Source organism: Phocoena sinus, chromosome 1 (assembly GCF_008692025.1).
Source record: "Phocoena sinus isolate mPhoSin1 chromosome 1, mPhoSin1.pri, whole genome shotgun sequence".
NCBI classification, from domain to species: Eukaryota; Metazoa; Chordata; class Mammalia; order Artiodactyla; family Phocoenidae; genus Phocoena; species Phocoena sinus.
In genome coordinates this window covers 145,031,910-145,050,189 of record NC_045763.1, presented here as the reverse complement: position 1 = coordinate 145,050,189, position 18,280 = coordinate 145,031,910, and the positions used below count along the sequence as shown (strand labels likewise).

At 37.8% G+C, this 18,280-nt stretch overlaps 1 protein-coding gene and 1 non-coding gene across 4 annotated transcripts in view; one reads left to right on the top strand and one right to left on the bottom strand.

Moving 5' to 3' along the window:
* RPS6KC1 (ribosomal protein S6 kinase C1) overlaps positions 1 to 18,280 on the top strand; it is a 232,740-nt gene that overhangs the window by 114,612 nt on the left and 99,848 nt on the right. The window lies entirely within an intron of this gene.
* On the bottom strand, positions 17,700 to 17,772 carry TRNAG-CCC. Its single transcript has one exon. It is a non-coding gene; the product is annotated as a tRNA-Gly (tRNA).

The following is an 18,280-nucleotide window of genomic DNA, read 5'->3' as shown; positions in this document are numbered from 1 at the left end:
GTCTACTAAGATTTACATATGAGTCCCTTCAGAGACAGTTTTTACTGACTGCTGCTTTTTTCTGTTTATGGGCCATACTTTTCGTGTTTCTTGACATGTCTCATATTTTTTGTTGAAAGCTTGATATTTTAGATAACATATTATAGCAACTGTAAGATTCTACCTCCTCCCCTCCGTTTTTCTAGGGTTGTTTGTTGTTGTTTGTGGTCAGCCAGTGATCCTTTAGAGATTATGCTTGAACTGCCTCAGTCAGTGAGGCTTCTGCCATTTGCTGAGAGTGTCTTTGTGTGGGCTAGGGCATTCAAAATTCAGGCGGTTTACGAGTCTTCCCTGGTTTTTACTTTCTGTTTTTGCATGGTCTCCTGTTCACCAAGAGTGAGAGGATAGCCGTGGCCCTCTGTGGTCTTCTCTGTGCGTGTGTATAACTTTCAAGATCCCCACGAATATGTGGGAGCTTATCAAAGCACACTGTGCAATCTTGTTTCTCAGATTTTTCTGTTAAATTTTTGGCTTGTCTGTTGTCACTGTTTGCTGTTGATTTCAATAGCCTGGAACTTTTTTCAGTGGATATCAGACTAGCCACCCCCGGCAGCAGGAAGGCTGTTGATCCTCACATCGGCTATCGACCTTGGGCTAGGGATGGGTAGGAGTAGCTGCATGTTAAAACACCCTTGCTTCTCTATTGCAGTTTTCTTATATAAATATTTCTTAATTTTTTGTATGTCCAGAGTTGTTGTTTTTGATAATTTTGACCAGTTTTGTCTGGGAAGGTTTTCTCCAGTTCCTCTCTCTGATATTCTGGAAGTCCTACCTCCTGTCATTGCTTGTCTAACAACTTTATAATTTTTTTTCCTGCTCTGCTCTTGCTGGATGTTAATCCATTCTTTCTCTACCAGAAGAGTAGTCTGAGTGATCTTTTAAAAATAGTCTAATCATGCAAGTTTCTTGCATTAAACTCAATGCTTTGAGGATAAAATCCAAAGATATTATGGTCTACAAGGCTATGAATGATGTGGCTTCCTCCCTCTCCAGGCTCATCTTGAGCCACTCCTCTTCAGTTATTCTTCTTTAGCCACAGTGGCTGCCTTTTACCTCCTGGCAAGCACCAAGGTCTTTTCTGTGTTGGAACCTTCACATAAGCTGTGCTCTGTTTGAGTGTTTTTCTGTGTTGCCTCAGTTGATATCCCCTTGTTCATCAGGTCTCAGTTTCAATGACAGTTCCTCAGTGAAGCCTTTCCTCACCTCTATTCAGACCAGAATAGATTTCTGAATCTTGTTGTCATTGCACACTGTTTTGCTGCAAGTACTTATCATATTTACAATGAAATAATTATTTATGCAATTATTTATTGAATGAATATCTCTGTTTACTTGTAATGTCCTTGAATGCAAGGAATTTTCTCATTCATGATTGTATCTTCTAGTATAGTGGCTTTTCCGTAGAAAATCCTCTATAAATATTTTTGAATGAGAATAATTCTATTGATACCTATAAATGGGCACTTGACCGGGGGAAGGAGAAAGCTTGTAGGGAAGGCTTCTGGAGGAGGTGAGAAATAGGTGAAATCTTAAAGTAAGTGTAGTAAATAGCCAGTATGCTTTAAGGCAGCTTGTGAAAATGTCAAATAGGCTTAACATGACTCCTGGAGGCACATCAGTACTCCACACAGACATCAGTATATTTGTCCCGAAAGTTTGACAATGTGTAGAATTCAGCCATTTGAAATGACATTAATTATATGCATTATTACATTTATATTTGTAGCTGTATAAGTAGTGGGAACTCCGTGTTATTTCTTGCTAATATGACCCTGAGTTTGATTTCTAGCTTTAGTAAATAAGCTTCTGTTTTGGTTCCTTTCCTTGTCTTGGTCTTGTCTTTCCTATTTCAGCATCCTGGGAACTAGGGCTCTATTCTGTTTTGATTAGACTCAACCCCAAATTGTCCAGAATTAGCATTTGACCTAAAATGCAAACTTGGCAGCTGGGAAACTGTCATGTGATTTACTCCAATACTTTTCTCATGTTCTTTTTGGGAACAAGGTAGGCATAGACAAACACCTATACTATATTCTAGCAGCTGAATAGACACCTGTAGCATATCACAGTAGCTAATAATCAGGGGAAGAATGGAGTAACAACTCAGTTTAGAAATATTTGTATCGGGCTTCCCTGGTGGCGCAGTGGTTGAGAGTCCGCCTGCCGATGCAGGGGACACGGATTCGTGTCCCGGTCCAGGAGGATCCCACATGCCGCGGAGCAGCCTGCTCGTCCGGAGCCTGTGCTCTATAACTGGAGAGGCCACACAGTGAGAGGCCCGCATACTGCAAAAAAAAAAGAGAAATATTTGTATCAAAATAAAGAGTTATATAAGCTTGGACCCAGAAGGGCTAATTCTACATTATCGCTAAAAATTTTGATTGTGAAAATAAACAGAAAAACCTTGTTTCCTAAGAGTTCTTTATTACCACAGTTTTTTAATACTACAGGTTTTCACCATAGACGTTTTAAAAGTTGCCTTTTTTAAAAAGAGAAGAGACACTATAAGAATATTATAGGGCTGTGCTTCTTCCTTAATTTCAGATTTTGTTACCTCTGAAAACAGAACTTTAGAGATCACATACCTTGGGCCTAGAATAATGTCCATCTGAGGATGATTATTGGTATGCAATATTGTTAATGTATAATAATAGTAATAATGGTAATTAAGATGATCTTTTATGTAGTTAGAACTCAGGCAGGATAAATTGAATATGAAGCAGTATGCTTTGGGCAGGTTTTGATTCTTCATTTGTTGGTCTCATGTCAAAGATATATGTGTTTGGTGGTCTAGATGGAAAGAATATCATACATTCAAAAAATAATGAACCTTCTGAAGCTCTGATGATCAGGAGGCTCAGCGTACTGCATCCGATGGGCATAGAGTGCTGCCTTCCCACATGGTTACAGCTGAAGGAAGAAAGTCTGGATGAATCATCTGCTGGCATATGTTTCTTGAATTGTTGGCTATTTTGGTGTCGACTTTTATGTTGAGAGTTTCATGTTTTAATGACAAAAGTGTTCACTGGAAATTATAGCCTGGAAAAGAGAACCACTTTCCTGCTTCTGCAAAAAGCTAGGTAAGGCATTGATGTGGGGTAAAGTAGCTGTGGAGTTTTATATTCAGATTGTATGAAGAGTAAACAAAGCATCTAAAATAACCACTTGCACATTGCAACAAACACATCATCATTTGCTTAAAAAAGAGTTATAATTACAGTTGACGAAGCATGGACACCATAAAAAATGCATTAGTTTGGCTTGACACATTAATTACCTGTTTTTGCAGATGTTTTTATGTATTGTTGTGTGAACAGTTTACAAAATAATTACAGGAAAGTCATACGGAAAATAAACTAAGTGGGTGGTTTCTCATCTAAATATTTTCATTCATGTGAATCTGTGTGAGGCACAGCTGCTCTATAGCAAAAGCAGAGATGAGGATTCTCGAGGTTTTTTTTTTGTTTTTTATTAGATGGTCTCTGTCATCAGTATCACCACATTTTAATATCTTTAGCAGCACAGTTTAAAAACATAAAATGAGAGGGTTGGTTTAATCCCTGTGATTACTGAAAAAAACCTTGATTCTGATCAGAAGAAATGTAGATATCTACGAGTATTTTAAAATAATCCAAACAAAACTAAAATACCCTAAGTGAAAAACGACTGCTATTTCAGTGCTGGTAGGTCATTAGGCACTTGGGCAAGGATTTAATCATTATTTTGTTTTTACTTGAGTTACATACTTTTACATAATTTACACCTTAAGCTATATCTTAATTAAACATTGAGCTAGTTATAAATTGCATGGAAGTTCAGCTTATTTATTCTCTTTTAGGAAGTATTAAAAATGTAAATCTGCTTTTTCTCAGACGATTATACTGTATTTCTCTTAGTGGTCTCAAAGTGTGTTTCATTTGAAAAATAACCAGATCATTGTGTCATACTTTTACAAACTGTTAAGACACACATTTTCCAAAATTGTAATTGTCAAACGATAGAGCTCATAGGCTTCATTTTATTTTACACAATGATTTATAATTACTTAGAATATCTGTGTTGTATTTTCCTCACGGATACTGTAATGATAATTTTTCATAAAATTAAACCAAATATAGATTCTCTTTTTAGTCCAGCCATGCCACTTCTATGCTATATTCCTTTTTTATGCATTTCACCTGCACAGATGATAGACAATAATTATACACATTTTCTGACATGTATTTTATGTGACTATTATGAAAGGCACTAAGTTATAGAAGGAGATAATTGAATCATCTCTAGGTGTGAAGGTATTGTAATCAGACTGTGTAATATTGGTGCAAGATCATTCATTTACTTTTTCATTCATTTGTTTAACAAAATTTTATTGATAGTCTTCTATATGTAATGTCCTATGACAACATTGAAATGACCATAAACATTGAGATGACTATGTGTCTGGAACATAATAGATGTTCAGTAACTGTTAGACATCTTTCCTTCCTTCTGAAAGGGGTAGGAGAGGCAGGAGTAAGTGGTATGGAGAACTTTTTCACTCTTGTGCCTTACTTAAAGAAAGCCAGTTGCTGGGAGGATTTTTGTTATCTTGAAATGGGCTTCACATGTGATATACTCTGGGGGTAGTGCTTGACACATACTTTGAATTGTTTAAATGTGGTGATATGTAATTTTCACCTTAAATCAGTCTGAAGAAAGATGGGATGGAGTCTTTTCTAATTCTAGTATACACTAAGGCAATTTAGTTTTTAAGGTGGGGACGCATTAATGGAGTCTATGAAACTTACAGAATTGAGAAGAATTAACTGCTTATAATCAGTATTTCTGTTGATCATTTCTACATCCTCTCAAAGGAAATGTGATTCCATATCATGACATCAAGAAAACAATTGTTGAACTGAGTCTTCCATAGATTTGCTGCTTCTCTTAAGATGTCTCTTATAGCTAGTGAAAAATGAGCAAAAGCTTTTGTATGGTTTGGGGGACTTTCCATATTTACCTGTGTGGCAGATAAAAAACTTTAAGCTTATGTGGAGTTTCCTTTCCAGATTTTCCCCTATCTTATTTTTATTCCATCTTATAAGACAAAATTTAGCTTTTTGGTTTTAATTCTTTATTCCTTTTTCCTTCAATATGTCTCTAGCTCCTTTTAATCTTTTTATCTTAATCTTTTAGAAGCCATTTGATTAGAACATAAGGGACACTTAGGGGATTATTATCATCATCATCATAAGGAACATTTAAGGGATTGTTTATTTATTTACTTCCTTACTTAGAAGAGTTTATTGTCAGAAAGAGACTGTGCAAGCAGTGTTGTTTTGAAGGAATTGAATGATTGGTCTTTTGGGTTCTCCCCTTTAAAAATGCAAAACAAAAATAGGTTAGGGAGCAGAAACAAATTGTTGAATCTAAGAGAAGGCTATCTCTGTAGGCATTTAACACCCTATGGTCTAACGATGTGTTAGTTTTCACACAGTATTACTGATAGCAGTGTTAAAAAACAAAATTCAAGTGAGTAAATTTGAAGATCTAATTGGCATTATTAATGGATTCATGAATTGGGCAGCATCCTATCTAGCAAGTAGCAGGGAGCTCTAAGGAGCTCCAGAAAAGGAGACGTTTTTAAAGGCAGAAAGCGGGTGGGAAAAGGAAGTCATAAATAAAAATAAGGATTATTTTGAGCAAGGTCACCTTCCTTTGGGGTCAAAAGGGTTTATCATGCATATTATCTCACTGATCCTGACTGAGAAATTCCATATTGATTGGTTAAGATTCCAATCCTGGGAATGGTTGAAATTACAGTTAGACTAGGTATTAAGTCTTGGTTTGGTGACATGGGCTTAGCACAAGTGACTCCATTTTGGACCTGTTGTTTCTTTTTCTTTTTTTTTAATTCTCCCCTTTTGATCAAACTCTTAGCTTAACTGAGAAATGTGATCAAAGTTTAAAGATTATTATGATTATAAAAAAGCAGGATAATTCTCAATGTTTGGGGTGCATTTTGGAGCCATGGTCCCCAAGATCCAAACCAATCAAAATCAAATAAGTCAAAGAACAACCCTGCTGAAGGAGTCAACTTTTTAACCAAGTGGCCTGCTCAGTGATTTTATGGAATTGAGTTTCAGCTTCCCCAGAAGTGTTGATCCAGGCATAGCAAGTGGTGTTGACCACAGCACAGACACCTCCCTGCTCAGCTAAAAGATAATTAAGGGCTATACTATTATGAGGAAAAATTTTGGCCAGAGAGTCTAAGGATTTTTGGGGGGCAGCTGTTGTTTCAGTAGCAGATAACAATATCTTCAAGAATTAAGGAAAATTTTTAAATCACATTCTCAATTACATTTACTTTTGACTAGGGAAGCATGGCCTTGCCAAAGGAAGTGAATTCTGAGTCATGAACATCTCCTGGTAGGTCTTTTCTAACTTTCTGATGTAAATCCATGGGAGTTGACCAATGAGGTGACTAGTTCATTTGTGGAAAGTTAGGGGTACAGTTGGGTAATCTAAGAGGCATTGCACAGTTGTACGCTAGCCATCTAGGCACGCATATGTCCGAGGAGAATGATAACCACCACAAACAAAGACAAAGCCTATTGGGGCACAAACCATTCCCGTTAAAGAGATGCTGATAATGGACCATTCACAGGGATTGCTGTGTTTACCGTTCAAGCCAGAGGTCAGTTAGGATTTCAGTGCATACGGAAGGAAAATCTTTTAGCCTGAAATAAAGAGTCACCCACCTTGCAAAGATGGGTGCTGCTGGTGAGATCTCTTAGTGAGTGGGGACAGATCTGATCTAGATAATCATGGGAATGTGGGGGGGCAAATGACCTAAGTTATGTAGGTAATTATGTCTCATTGGGGAAGTACAGTTATAATTGGAGAAAGGTAAAAAATGGTATTTCATGTTCTGGCCACAAGAGTTGAACTTGGTAAGACACTTCTTACTAAGAGGGGGTGAGTGGGGTGTTGATCATAGTTTCCAGTGACATTGGGAATAGAAGAAAAATTGGTCACAGAGAGGACCAGAAGATCTCTAGTATCATGGATAGGTCGGAATCTTTTGTGACAAATCCAGCAGTCTGAGATGTTACTCTGCTTAGCATTGGACTGGGAGATATGGAAATGTTTTTCCAGGCTAATTCCAGAGTAAATGAAAGAAAGACAAGAATAAAGGGTTTCATGTTTGTTAAAGTATGAAGTCTTGATCCAGCATCATGGGCAGAAGCAATCTACCTTGATGTCAGCTACTTCTCTTCCTTGACAATTTGGTTCAGAGGTCCTTACTGTCTGTACAGGACCAGAGGTCAGGTGGAGCCTTCTTCAGCTGTGAGACATATATCCAAGGCTCAAGTCTCTGAAGTTTGACTTCCCTGCCATCTGGGCAGGGAAGAGGACCTGGTTATAGTCCCTGGTAGTCTCTTATAGGAGATTCAATGGCAGCCTTTAAAACAAAGGCTTTAGTGACTTTAAATTAGAAGGGTGGGAGAAAATTAGAAATGTTAGTTTGGAGAGTTGTAGCCAGATATTTGAGGAAACTAGAAGAATTTAGGATCTAGTTCAGTTTATAGGTGTATAACGAAACCTCAAAGCCAGTTAACAGGGTTACTCTAAAATAGACAAAGGTGCAAACATAATTTTTCTCCCTGCAGTTATCCCCACTTCTTTTTTTAAAGGATAATTACAGTAAAACTAATCAGTTTGCATTAGACTTGGCCTGATTATTTTCATAAGTGCAGCAAGAATAGTGATTGATTGTATAAGTTCTTTTTAAGACTGCTTTGGTGGAACTTTTCATGAGGGATCTCAGATTGAACTCTTAAAAGCCTTTGAGGCTAGGAAGCCAATCCAAGCATCATCACTAGATTTTACCTGCAATACCTACAGTTTGAGTGAAGTCCTCTCTTTTCAAGGTTCCTGGGCCTGTCAGCAAGTATAACCTTCCATACTCAACTGGTAAGGCTGACAGTAACCCTGTAAGTAAGGCACCAGGCCAATTTTTCCAAGCAGTTCCTTAAAGCTGTCTGGTCATATCTGAGTGTATACACATTTCTGTCAAATATGACATTCTAGTTAAAGTCTTGGTAATATAGCCAGTGTTTCCAATTGTGTTCTGTTACAGTGAGAACAGATTCTTATTGAACTTATGCAAATAATGAACTTTATTGCCATGAAGAGAATACTCAGGAGTTTCTGAATTTTGGTGGGATCAAGTAGAGAGAAAAAGTAAATGTTCCACTTTAGTTCACAAATAAATGTATGTTACCAAATTGCTGATAGCGTTAAAAGGAGAGATAAAAGGATTTCCTTAAACCTGGAAAAACAAAAGAACAAGCAATGTTTTAAACAAAAAGTCATAAAAAATTATAATCATCTTCATCAGTTCATTCAGTTCTATGTAATTATTTCTTTTTTTAAATTAATTTTTATTGGAGTATAGTTGCTTTACACTGTAATTAGTTCTTGATCTTCATCTTTTGTTAGCAGTTTTATGAATCCAGTTTTTCCTTAGAGTTCTATAAATTCTTAACCAGTTGGTGTTATTATCTGAAAGTTACCAGAAACTAGTATCCTAGAGTACTTGTCAGAATCCTTTCTAGAAATTTCTCTGAAAAAAGAAACACTTTTGTAGGAACGCTTTAGCAAAAGCATCAGAGTAAAACAATAACTGTCTGTAAATGTCAAAAGACTTAAAATGCCCGTGGTTAAAGATCTGACTAGAGTTCATTACAGCGCAGTTGACAAGGGAATTTGGTTATTTCTGTGACACGCGACACTCCAAGACAATAACTAGAATTATGACTGATAACATTATCAGATTTATTATTGTGTTATTATAATGTCATTATATGTATTATAATGTTTTATTTTAACTGTCAGATATTAACATATATCAGATTTCTAGGAACTTCATATAATTTTTAGAATACTTATATACCTATATAAATAGAACATAAAGAAGGCCTAGTATTTTTATTTCTCAATGCTTCACATGTAATTTAACATATCAAATAAGTCTAATTAGTTTAACATCTATCTTTTTATGAGAAGAGAGAGCAAATCTTTTGAGATATGCCAGGGGCCCTCTGGAAAAATCCCAACGTTAGAGGTCAGAAAGACTTCTTTCAGAATTTGATTTTTGGGAATTTTGTAAAAAATATCAAGCGGTTTAAAAACACTTGGTCAAATAGGGTCATAGGACACTACGAAACAACGCTTATGTATTGAACCAAAGTGACAAAGACTTTACAGGCAAATATAGGTTACATAGTTCTGAGCAAAACTTACTTTTTTTAATATCCAGAGGACTAGGTTTAAGAAATCAAAGACCCGATAAAGACAACAGGGAACATAGGTGATGATTTTGACAGGACACAAGATCTTTGTGTCCCCCACCTCCTCCCTGGCCCTGGCAGATTGTTCAAAAGGTAAAGGAAAACCTTTTATAATCTCTTACTATTAAAAGCAGACCAGTAGTCCAAGAACACTTTGTCCCTTTTAATAGGGAGAAACTCAAATTCTAATTTTACACCAGCTTACTTTTGGTATTGAAACTTAATCAAATTCATTCTAATCTTAGCCAGTCCTGATCACACATAAAATTCCTTTTCCTTATTATTTCTAGTAGTTTTAATTACCTACATGAGAATTTTTAACCCTTAGAAACCTTTAATTTCTAGTGAAAACTGGGAAGTAAGCAATTATGAACTATCTTTTACATTAACAGTCTGTGGATTGGCAGATTCATAAATACTTCTTATAATTTCTAGAAATGTGTTTTCTCATAGACAGTTTCTCAGTGTGGCATAAAACATGCTTATTAATAGACCCAAAATGCCTTGAATTTCTCTGTAAAAAGAAGCAAAAATTAGATAAACCTATGTTCAGTAATTAATCTTTCAGTACTTTACCTTGTTTGGAAGTGATCTAGATACTTAATGACTGTCCTTTAATTTAAGTTAACAAAATTTCAGGTTACCAAAAAGATTTGGAGAAACTATTGGAAAGTTCACCTAAAAACTTTTTATCCTACTGACATCTATTTCGTTTACTTGTTTTTAACAATTATGTTTAGACTGCCCACAAAAACTTCATGAGACATTAGACAATGTCAGTCTTCATCCCAAGCCATTTTTCTTGCTGACAAATTTTATAAGAGATAACATGAACTTATTTGATCTTTAGTTAGCCTAGGCTGAATAAAAGGTGTATATCAACATTATTTTTAGTATGATAACTTTAAAGATGTGTCTGTTTTAATTAAATCAACAAACTTAAAATGAGCTTTTACTTACTAAAGATTATCTCAGATCGAGTGAACCTCAAAACCATTGGGTTAATTTTTCTTATATTTTTAAGAATTTTATGAATACATGATTTATATAAGCACTTAATTTTTTTTGTAAGCCAGTTAAATAGAGCTCTTCTTTTTTTTTTTTTTTTTTTTTTTTTAACGGTACGCGGGCCTCTCACTGTTGTGGCCTCTCCCGTTGTGGAGCACAGGCTCCGGACGCGCAGGCTCAGCGGCCATGGCTCACGGGCCCAGCTGCTCCGCAGCATGTGGGATCTTCCCAGACCGGGGCACGAACCCGTGTCTCCTGCATCGGCAGGTGGACTCTCAACCACTGCGCCACCAGGGAAGCCCCAGAGCTCTTCTATAAGTTAATATTGGCAATACTATCCAGAGGAAGAAAATATATCTGTAACACATGTATATAGGCACATGTGAACGTGTAGACAGATGCGAACAGGGACCTCATAGCTTCTGTACACTTGGGATTTCTCAATTGCTCAAGTTCCAAGTGACCTACCCTCTGTCCCCCTTCCCCCTCTTTTTTTTTTTTTAACTGATAAGAACTACCTCTCTGAAATTTGTACTTTAATATTTACATCTCAAAGGCACAAGAAAAGAATGCAAGTTACAAGTCTTTTAAGATAAATAGAGGAGGTTTGGGGATTGGAAAAAGGAATAGGTGAATTTTGGACTGCCTCTAGAGCTGCATTTCTAGTTTTGCAAAGATTTGTAAGATAAGGACAGTTGCTCTCAGTTACACAAGGAATTGGGTTGTTATTTAAATGACATCATAGGTTGATCCACCCGTAAGTCCTTTTATAAGGGCTTTAGAAGTTTTTTCTTTCCTGCTGGGAACATTATTTTAGTTTAGGGGAGAAGGCCTTAAAAAACAGTTATTAGCAGACTCCGTATATTAGCTTCCAGTTTGGCCAACTTTTGACCACAGAGCTACTTAAAATTAAAAAAAAAATCTTGTCAATTTTTAGCTTAGATAAACAGTAAATATTTCTGGCAGTATTGACGAACCCCTTGGACTTAAGAGGTATCCCCTAATTGGGTGCAAAAGGTACTTTATTTTTCTCTTTATTGGGTACTACAGACAGAGATCCAGAATTGACTCTGGTGATAATTCTCACCCTCAACTGGCTTCTGCCAGTTTTTCCAGGATCCCACCTGCAAGGTCTGAGTGGGGTTTAAGTGGAGAATGTATCTCTGATATTTACCAGAATTTGGCAAGGTTTTAAATTAATTTTTAATTTCCGTTTCCCCTTAGTTGTTTAAGGGAATGATGTAGCAATTTACCAGAAAATCCTCAGTCTCATTACCTCTGAGAGAGATCCTTACAGGGTCTTTCTTTCAAAGGCATAGGGGTTCCTGTATGGCCATTAACTTGACGGACTTTTGTTTATGGCCTTGTAGTCTCTTCAGAGTGGAAAGACAATTCAAACAGAAGATTACTAGAATGAGTACTTAATAAAGGAAGACAGAGGGGGCAGTAGGAGTTGTGTCTGTCTTTTTTTTTTTTTAATACATTTATTTATTTATTATTTATTTATTTTTGGCCGTGTTGGGTCTTCGTTGCTGCACACGGGCTTTCTCTAGTTGCAGTGAGCGGGGGCTACTCTTCATTGTGGCGCGCGGGCTTCTCATTGTGGTGGCTTCTCTTGTTGCGGAGCAGGGGCTCTAGGCGCGTGAGCTTCAGTAGTTGTGGTACGCAGGCTCAGTAGTTGTGGCTCGCAGGCTTTAGAGTGCAGGCTCAGTAGTTGCGGCACACTGGTTTAGTTGCTCCGTGGCATGTGGGATCTTCCCGGACCAGGGCTCGAATCCTTGTCCCCTGCATTGGCAGGCAGATTCTTAATCACTGCACCACCAGGGAAGTTCTGTGTCTGTCTTATACTCCTTTGTTTTAGGTACCTCTTGTGTCTTTAATTTTTTGTTACCTTTTTGTAATGAAACTTTCAATAAAGTTCTTTTGGCATTTTGAAGCCTTTGGAAGCTACTGCATACCAGTTAAAATATGTATCCTATTCTGTTTGTTTAATTGGGGAACTCTTACTTTTAAGTGCACTTCTTAAGTGAATGATCTTGTCTAATTGGAATGTTCCCCATAATGGCCACTGTAATTCTGGGTTGTTTTTAGTAATATTTTGCCATTTTTGTAGACATCTACAGTTTCCAGGATTGTAGTTGTTAGACATAAAATAAGCAGGTATGCCAGAAGGGTGTGCTTAACTCTTTGGATTTTAAGAATCCCATTATTGTTTTTATTTTTTTAGCTAGGCCTTTGGGTCTCTTGGAGCCAAACTAATACCTAAGAGGAGCGTGTCATAGGGTTGGGGATTATGTGGTGTTTTACAGTGTACCTCTATGCGTGGAAATTTTCTTAAGGTTGGCAAGTGACTGAGTGTCAGTAACCCATTCTGTGACCAACTTATCCTAACTTGGGAGTCTTTGAGTTAGGTGGTGGGTATTCTAACAGATCTTAAATGCTCAACCCTTATGCATCAATTTTGAGGCTGTTTTGACTTCTGAGATTCCTATTGGCATTTAGCCTTTATCTACATAAAGTAAGGCAAAAAAATGTGTACCTTAGTATATACTGAGTCCTAACCAAGAAGAGGCCCTGTGTGTACCATACCAGTTCCCCAATGTGGGATGTGGGACCTTGGACTGGGGAAAGCATTGAACCAACAGATCTCAACAAATGTGGGCTGTGGACTGGGGGCCCCACATAAATAGGAAACTGCATATTGCCACTAACAGTACCTAAGTGGATCCTGGAACAGAATTAAGGGCTGGGGATTCCACTCAAAAACCTGGGAATTGCAGTCCATGATAAAGCTAGGGACCTGGGTTCCGGGCAGAACTGTCCACCAGCTCAAGCTGTCTTGCTCTGTAAAGGAAAGCCAGTTATATCTGAAGCTTGATGCAAAGAGAAAGGAGCTCAGAATTGAGAGAAACTTACCGCTGAAAGAAAGACAGTGAATGCAAAAAGGGGTTCACAGATACCACACCTGTCTTTCTTGTCCTCGAATGCCATCAGAAGTTTGTTCACTTTGGACCCTGACACTGACACCATATCTGTTAAAAGACAAAATCCAGCTGAGTAAATTTGAAGATCTAATTGACTTTATTGATTCCTGAACCGGGCAGCATCCCATCTAGCAAGTAGAAAGGAGCTCCACGGAGCTCCAGAAGAGGAAAGGTCTTTAAAGCCAAAGAGGGGATGGGACAAGAAAGTCATAAACAAAAAAAGATTATTTTGAGCAATACACCTTCCTTTGGGAGACAAAAACGTTAAATGGCTGGTTACCTCCCTGGTGCTGACTAGGAAGTTCCAAACTGACTAGTTAAGATTCCAGTCCTGGGGAAGGTTGAAACTGCGATTAAGTTAGGTATTCTAAAGTTTGGTGACATGGGCTTAGTGGCTCCATTTTGGGCTGTTTTTTCCTTTTTTTTTTGCGGTACGTGGGCCTTTCACTGTTGTGGCCTCTCCCGTTGCGGAGCACAGGCTCCGGACGCGCAGGCTCAGCGGCCATGGCTCATGGGCCCAGCTGCTCTGCGGTATGTGGGATCTTGCCGGACCGGGGCACGAACCCGTGTCCCCTGCATCGGCAGGTGGACTCTCAACCACTGCGCCACCAGGGAAGCCCTGTTTCTTTTTTTAATGGCAGAAAAACTGCGTAAACAACATTGAAAGCAATTATAGTTGAGGCAGTGCCTGGGCACAACTGTTATCGTGACTATTGCTTTTACTATTCTCTGGTGCCTCTTTGAACTTCTGATTTCACATAACACTTAAAACATTAATAGGGGGTTGGTTAAATGCAAATAGGAAGCAGATTCCCTGCCTGACCAGGTTTGTTATTCACGGAAAGGCTGATGGCTCTAGATTTGTGGGTGATGTGTAGAACCGTAAATTACAGTTTTTCTCAAGGTTGCCTTTTGTTGTCAGAACACTTAGCATAAGTCAGAAATGGTAGGCTTTACCTGAAAAGAACAAAAAACCCATTGAATATAATAAATCAGCACTTAAAAAAAAACTCTAACCACCAAGGCCATCTCAAACAGGCATATATTCTTTTATGTGACTGAAGTTGTTTAAAAAAAAAAAAAGGAAGCACCAACAAACAAAAACTTATCCCAGCAAACCCAGGTTGATTTGGATGTTCTTCCTAATGTGATAAATCTGAATGAAAACCAAGCATGCTTGACCAAGAGTAAAGTGATAGAGCCTCCAGTAGGGCCTACTGGAGAATGTGGGGGTAGAGATAGGAATATAAGATGTGACTAAGTAGAGTCTTATATGGGGATTAAATTCTGTGCATGTGGAGACAATCAAGTATGGTCAAAATACTCTTGAAAATCCCTTAAAATTTCCCATAAAGTACAAATGTAGAAATACTGGCTTTCAAGAAGTCTGACGTACGCAGTTCTTCCTTTAACATTGCTTTTCTTTTGTTGAATCAATGATGAGGCAGTAGCTATATTCTTTTTAGTGACTAAGGATAGAATAACAGAATTGGAAGAATTAACTTTTTATTCTAGTTCGTGAAACTGATTTTCATTATTTCTGTGAGTAAAAATGCCTTTTTTTTTTTTTTTTTTTTAAATTGGTAAATGAATAAGGACCTTTGTTTTCCAAGGAAATCCTTGGGTTACAAGGATGTTTGAGAGCCCACTTTTTCTCAGAGAGGCCCATTCTCTTTTACATAGTGTGAAATTTGTACCTCTTCATAGCTCTGATTTTCTCGTGTGCCTGTCTATCTTCTTCAGTCTTTCCTTCTCTCTGATTCTACTTTATCTTGTCTGATAGGCTCCTGCCTCAACTCCTTACCTTTATTTTCTCTTCATCTTTGTTCCCATACTTGCTTGTACTTGTCCTGTGCTCTGTAGTTTTTCTTGCTCTACTCAGTAACAGTAGAATAATCTAATTCAAATTCAGTTACCTGAAGTGTGGTAGCATAAGATCTGGTTTAGGTTTAGGCTCTTATTTAACTTTGTGACTGAGAAAGGCATTTCACATCCCTGAGCCTCAATTTCCTTAGTTATAAAAGGAAGGTAATATATTAAATGAATTAGATATAGTGAAGGAGTACCAAATGGTGATGGTCTCTTGGGTAAATTAGAATTTCACAATTCTATTATCTGTAGATTGTGCCTTCTATAATAACTTCTCTTAGTAAATTGAGTCAGGGTTGGTGCTCTGGACTGCTGGATAGCAGTTTTCAAAAATTTTCAATGACAACTTTGAAATTGCTCATTTCTATTCAGCTACACTCTCTTCTTTCATGAATCACACTTTATAATCACCCTAATTCTATTCTTTCTCTTGATCTGAGGTAAAGAAATATGGGTTGACACGCTATATAAAGATAAGACATCTTTTATGGTACACCACAACTTTTTGACATAAAAGTTAGTAAATAAATAATGGAAGCAGTTTTTCTCTTTTGAATGCCAAAGCACAGTGGAAATTCTTGATCTGTCTGAATGATTAACAGAAATGTAGAGAACTTATTGAAGGTATTGGTTTATCTTCAGGTAGAATTTTTATTTTTTTAAAAGATTTTTTGATGTGGACCATTTTTAAAGTCTTTATTGAGTTTGTTACGATATTGCCTCTGTTTTATGTTTTGGCTTTTGGCCCCGAGGCATGTGGGATCTTAGCTTCCCGACCAGGGATTGAGTCTACACCCCCTGCATTGGAAGGCAAAGTCTTAACCACTGGACCGCCAGGGAAGCCCCTAGGTAGAATGTTAAATACGTATCCATTTTTAAAAGCATTTATTAAGTGTCTCCCTAGATATATTACTGAAGAAATAATAGCCACATGACCTAATATGGGATTAAAAGTTGAATTCCAGGTAACCTAGTTTCCTTGAAAAATAATCATTATATGCTGCGTGTGTGTCTTAAAATGAAGATTAAGAAATTAAGAAGGTTAGAGTCAAAAATTTTGATCAAGTAAAATCTGTTTAAAGTCATATTTATGAATAAGTTGACTACTTGGAATTATTCTGGAAATCGATAGATGAATCTTTTCTTTCTGGTACTCAAAAACCTCAGTAAGTATCCTGCAGCAGAAATCTGCAAGAGGTGGTTTTCATCCTTGGCTGCTGCTATTGATCAGCAGTGCTTGTGACCTACTTTTAAGGGGCTGATAAGGAAGGAGACATAGTATGTATATTTAAGGTTACATTTAAAAAACCTTCCAGTATTTCCATCACTTCCTTGTTGTTTCCATGGAAGTGGAACCCCTGTCATCAGCAGGAGTCCATTTCAACTGCTGGCTTCCGGTTCTTGTTTCTCTGTTACTATGGTGACTGCCTCGAAAGCAACAGAAATACCAGAAGTTTAAAAAGCAGCAATTTGATTACAAAATATGTTTTATTGTTTTTGTTTTTTTTTTGCGGTACGTGGGCCTCTCACTGTTGTGGCCTCTCCCGTTGCGGAGCACAGGCTCCGGACGTGCAGGCTCAGTGGCCATGGCTCACGGGCCCAGCCGCTCCGTGGCATGTGGGATCTTCCTGGACCAGGGCATGAACCCGTGTCCCCTGCATCAGCAGGCGGACTCTCAACCACTGACCCACCAGGGAAGCCCTCAAGTTGATTTTTTTGAAAAAGAAAAATTTGAAGTTTTATTAAAGCTTAATGACACTGAACTAAATAGAAAAAAAACCTAAATTGCCATAGTTTCTATTAGAGTTGAGCCTAAGAAGAACCAAAAATTCTAAATGGGGATTTAAATTAGGGCTTGAAAGGTATAACCTGCAATGAGAAGAGCTAATGATAATGGGAGTAGCAGTTGGAGTCTATGAGCAATAAGCTCAAAACTAAGAATGAGCAGTGTGTTGAAGTAGTGAATGTTTCTTATTTATGTGGCACATTTTATCTTCAAAATATGTTATAGTTAGGTGATTTTCACAGATTATATCCATTTTTCAACCAAGTAAAAATAAAAACCTTGGGTTTAGAAATTAAGTAAATTTTAAGGACAGAGGCAGGAAGCAATACTGACATTTTATTTGAGGTTTGAGGAGTTGGAGAGTTAATAAATATAGATTGTTCCACAGTTAAAAGGCAGTAGAGATCCCCATCCCTCACCAAGACCAGTTATATTTGTGAACTACTACTCATAAAGGAGAGAAGAGATGGAGTTGTAAGATAAAAGCTGTGAAAGGAAAGGTATTTAAGCAAAATTGCAATCCCAACTTTGTTGCAATTTTTCTTTTCTTTTTAAAAAATATTTATTTATTTATTAGGCTGCACTGGGTCTTAGTTGTGGCACGCAGGATCTTCGCTGTGGTATGCGGGATCTTTAGTTGAGGCATGCGAACTCTTAGTTGCGGCATGTGGGATCTAGTTCCCTGACCAGGGATCGAACCTGGGCCCCCTGCATTGGGAGTGCAGAGTCTTAGCCATTGGACCACCAGGGAAGTCCCTGTACTTTTTCTTAGAGGTCTGTATTCACTCAGGGTTCTTTGGTTTACATGTGACAAAATCCACTACTTTAGGGAACAAATGGCAGGATTGTAGGTTCATCTGAAATCAGGGACCCCAGTCACATTAGGTTTTCTTTTTTGGTCTCTCGTATTTGTGTCTCTTTTTTTGCTTTGGCAGAAACTATGGCTGCTGGCACTTCCCACTCTCTTACTTCCAGCGTCAGTAACACAGAAGGACTGATTGGTCCAGTTTGTGTTGGGCCAATTTCTCCCTTCTCCAACTGTGGCCAAGAGGATGGGGTTCTATGGTTGGCCCTGCTGTGACAGGGAGGCTCACCCTTGGCTGACAAGTAGTGACTAGAGGGTCTGAGATGTGAAATAAGGTAGCAGCTTGCATTCAAACCATGTTGTTAAGGGTTAGTAGTGGTTGGGGGAAGAGGTGGAGGAGTTTGAAGGGGAGGAGAAAGGGGCATTTCCCAGAAGAAATAGAAGATGTTGTTCC